Below are 5089 nucleotides of genomic sequence, written 5' to 3' on the forward strand. Positions count from 1 at the left end.
CCTACTTCCACAGTACTCCCCATATGAAAGTTTTAAAATACTACGCTTCTCCCATTTTCTCCTTCACCCACAGATGAGATACTTGAAGTAAGTAATTTACTTACCTTTCCTAGCCTTCCACTACCCTACTCACAACTCTTAGGTGTTGAGATATTCTAAAACTAAAAGTACCAAACATTATCAGAATTCCCTGTGTTATATGTCCCTCCTATCTGAATTATACTTAACTGACAGTTCATCACACATAGACTGATTCTATTTAAGCAGCAATTACCCCACAGCATTTTCTTCCAGTTCTATTCAATTTTATTTAATTTAAATGCTGGTCACAACATCCTAAATTGATCACATGACTCACAAAAGGATGTGGCCTTTTGCTTCAGTTTCAGGCCCTACAGAACCCTGCTTCACTCTAGAGAGGAGCATGCCCTTGGGACTACACATCCACTCACATAAGGAAATCTGATAAAAACACTGGGATCAGCATCATTCTTCAGTTCTTCTAGGGTGGTTGGGAACAGCTACCAAGATCTCTCTTTGTCTTAGCCCCATTACTGTAATGCCAGATTTATGCCAGAAGGTAACTCTGTATGCTCATTTCTGATATAGACCTCTATAGACCTCAAAACCCAGCTTCCATCCTTCATTTAGGCTCCATTTATACCTTGCATTTTTAGCACCACACACCAACTTCCCCATCCTCTAGCCATTCTATTTTACAGCACAGCTTCCAGCCTTCACCTCCAGATTTACCCTATTCCATGTTCATCTATGATCTGCCACTGATTCTCTCTAAATAAGAGAATCATAAAATATAACGTTTTAAAGAAGTCTTAAAACACAAAAACTTCTAGCTTGATAAATTCTCCTATCTAGTTTGAATAAAATTGGAAAAGGTAGTAAATTTAGAGACCGTATTGAAATTAATCTTTAAATTCTGCCTATTTTCAATGGTTAAGAGGATATATACAATATCTAAACTGATTTTAAGAATCATTCAATAAGACATCATCTTCAACTATGTGGAAATAACCCAGCTGCCTTTTAATTTTTCAGCAAAAAGTAGACAAATTAGTGGAGTCTCATATGCATAGTCACCTCTGGATCTTCAGCCATTTCTTTTCTCTTAAAAAAAAAAAACTGCGGTGGCTCTGAAAAAGTACAGACCATTGGGATCTTAGATAATGGTTCTCAACTTTGACTGTGTAATAAAATCACCCCAGACTAATTAAATACTAATGCTTGGGAGTGTAACCCCACTTAAGTAGTTTAGAAAGCTCCCCTGGTGGTATGCAGCCAAGCATCAGAAACACTGCTCTATGCAGCAAAATCAAAGATACTCAAGAAAATGAAGGATGGTCAGTCTTGAGGGAGAGGGCAGGAGGAAAATAAAACAAAATAAAAATCACCCTGAGATAGAAAGCAGGTGATCATTCAAAGTAGCTTCCTGGCCTAGCTCCTAAGTTTTATTTAAATTCCTAGACGCAAGAAACTACCTATAAGAGGAATTCTTTGAGGACCTTTGCCTTATATCACTTAGCAGTTACAGTGGAGGGGGAGTTGATCGAAAGAACTATAATCATTAGAGGAGAGTCTTCTTGTGTTTCTTCATCAGTGGCATGGGTTGCCTGATAGCCCCAGTGAAGAGAATCAGAACAAAAGCAGTTAAATAGACTTTCTCCATAGTCAGGGTGAGAAACATATGGAAGGTCCCTTCCTTTCACAGGCCCCTGTGGCTGCTGGGAGTTGCTGAGATTGCAAAGGGCCAGGTGAGAAGGAGAAGTCAAGCTGCAATCATGAAGCATTTCTATGTAAGTGCATCTAGTAAATAGCCTAAAAAGATCTGAGAAGAAAGGACCTGATTTGTTTTAATTTGTTCTCTCATCGTAAATAAAATTTCATTTTCATACATAATTTTGTATTTGTAATTTTGCATGCTCTCCCTCAAAAAGGGCCCTTCAAATTGATTAAGCTGCAGGCCCCACAAAACCTGGATCCAGCCTTGCCCATAGTTCATGTTGCCTGCTAAATAAAAATTATACATGAAAACACAAATTTTAATCCAAGTTGCTGTCTTCTCACATACGGTTTATGAAAAGAAAATGTAGATATGTGCAGTCAATGAAAGAATTAATAACACTGAGAATTTTTTATAGGACTCTAGGGGGAAGAGCAGCTTTCTTTATCCTCCAGTCAACTCTACATTCAGCAAAATAGTTGGTGTTTTGTTAAAATTGAGGTTTCCAAATGGTACCTGGGATTTCATAAGAATTTTTTTCTCCATGACTGTTTATGCTGCAGAAAAGCCATTAAACATTTTGGAATACTTACTAGGAACTTCAAACTTTGCAGCATTAGTTTTCAGACACCTGCTAATACCTAAACAGTGCATCCCAATTACAAGGCACCATCACACATTATCTGATATAATTCCCATATGAGCCCATGAGGCAAGAATCTCAAGCATTTTTGTCAGGCCCTATAGCCTCCTACAGGCTGTTGAAGAAAGTGGATCTTGAAACAGGTGAAATGTATTGTCCACAGTTGCTCATAAGGATGCAACATAAATTGATACCTGGGAACTCTGACTCTAAAACCAGCATTCCTCCCACACAACCTCTCATCTTCTCCCATTTTCCTGTTACCCTCCACTGCCTTCTCCACACTCTTCTCTCTTCTAAGGATTATAGTTCTTTCAATCAGCTCCCCCTCCAGTGTAACTGGTAAGTAATATAAGGCAAAGGTCCTCAAAGAGTTCCTCTGCTAGGTAGTTTCTTGTGTCTAGGAATTTTACTCTATGCAACCCTCTGCCAAAAATCATTCAATTCTTTACTCTTTAAGAAGACGCCAAACTATATATGTTATATGCTTTAAATAGCTTTCCAGAAACCACAAAATGCCCATGGGAATCTGAATGAGTTTTTTTCATGAACTTGGGACTTAAATTTGGCTCTTCTTATCAATTTAAATGTTTTCAGTTAAGACTTGTGTGCCTAAAATACCTTGCACACTCTCAGACTGCCTTGTTTGTTTTTTTTCAGACTGCCTTGTTTTTACTTTATAATACTAACTCATATTTTATCTCAGGGAGGAAAATGATCTATCTCTTGCCAAGCCATGATAAAATTCTGTTTTTGTTTTTGTTTTTTTTAGTAGATCTCTATTGGAGTATAATTGCAAAGAAAGAAGGAAGCAACATGTAACAAGCTTTGTAGGGCGATACCAATGTCAACATCACACTAAAAAAGCAGTATTTTCTGTTTTTCAATTTTCAAAATATGCAATCTTTAACTATTTCATTTTTTTACTGTGATTGCTTAGAATAAAATTGACATTTCCTTTAAAGTTTATATTCATTTTACCATTTTGAAAAGCCTCTTGAACTTTAAAGATTACCTCAGATTTCTGCAATATATGTTCGGTTTCTAATGTAAAAGTGCAATTAAAAATTTGAACCATTTAATAATAAATATGATATGATATACAGAATGTGCTGTATTTTTAGCTTAAAAATATCGAATATACCTACCTAGAGAGAAATTCTAAGAAATGTGATTGTACTGAAACAGAAAATATTTATCACAAGAGTGTTAAATGTTTTAAAAAAATCACCAGTCTGGTAAAGATTTTCTAAGTAATAAAATCCAGAGTATTTTGCCTACATTTTATTGGTTTTTTAATGAGACTGATTATTAATGTTATCTTTTGGAAATGTCCTATTTGAGAAAGGTAGAAAGAACGTAGTAAGGTATACAAGAATCGGAACATGATGCATACTGTGCCTACAAATCATAGCTGACAAAAAAGTTTAACTATCATTGCAGGAGAGAACAACAATTCAAAAATTTAAAAATTGTTCTGTGTGTGCTTTAATTCTGAAAGTGAATTGCTTATTTTAAAGGTTATGCCTTGATTACTGGCCATTATGGTGAGCAATAAATGAAACTGTACCTGGGTTTCTAAATGTATTAGAGTCTCACAGGAGGAGCCAAAGATCAGCCATCACTTTAATACACCATGCTCATGATTAAGGCGTAAGGCTTTGTTTAAACAAAATTCGATTGTGGAATTCAATTATAAACAGAAGGATAAGTCATTCACTTACTAATTGTTCCTCCCTCTTTCTGGCACAGGACCACTGGCCTTTAGGCATAGCTTATACTTCTATTAAACAAGATCTGAATTATTGTCATTAGAATCTAGAGAGATTGTCTAGCCCCAGCCCTAGCTGTCTTATATGATAGAACTAAAAACAGGATTTAATACTTGAATATGTAAAGATTAAAAACAAAACACAATGATCACATGCCTATAATAAATACAGTAGTATCAACATGAAGTATAGAGAACAAAGAAATGTTAACATAACTGGCCATGAAGCCAAACACATGAATCTGAGGTCTTTAGTGTAATCCAGAGAAGGCATTGGAAGTAAATTGGAAGTACATCATTGGAAGTAAATCAACCAAAATTCACAACTTCAGAATAACAGTGAAATTTTAAATTAACTATGCTTTTCAAAATGTCATGAGCTTAAAAAAGACTAAATTTGTACTCAGAGGTTCAAAGTAGCTTTATTCAAAATAGCCAAATATTGGAAAAACCCAAAGGTCCAGCTACTTGTGAAAGGATAAATTATTGATAAATTATTATATCTTTATGATGGAGTACTACTCAGCAATAAAAAGAAACAAACTACTGATGTACACAACCACACAGATAAATAATTAAGGCATTATGTTAAGTGAAAGAAAGACACAAAACTACATACTGCATAATGCCACTTATATGAAATTCTAGAAAAGGAAAAACTATAGAGAAAAGCATATCAGTGGTTGTCATAGGCGAGAGATTGGAGACATGACTGAGTGCTAAGGAACATGAGTTACATTTCTGAGATAGGAAAGATATTCCATATATGATACATGGCCACATGTATTTTTCAATATGTGTATGTATTTTTCAAAACTCATCAACTCGGACACTTAAAATTGGTAAATATTACTGTATGGAAATTATGCCTCAATAAAGTTTACTTTTTTAAGAATAAAAAAAAGAAGACTAGCAACTGTTGTGACTGATGAAAAAC

The sequence above is a fragment of the Mesoplodon mirus genome, assembly GCF_964341445.2.
Source record: "Mesoplodon mirus genome assembly, chromosome: 6".
In the NCBI taxonomy this organism is placed as follows: Eukaryota; Metazoa; Chordata; class Mammalia; order Artiodactyla; family Ziphiidae; genus Mesoplodon; species Mesoplodon mirus.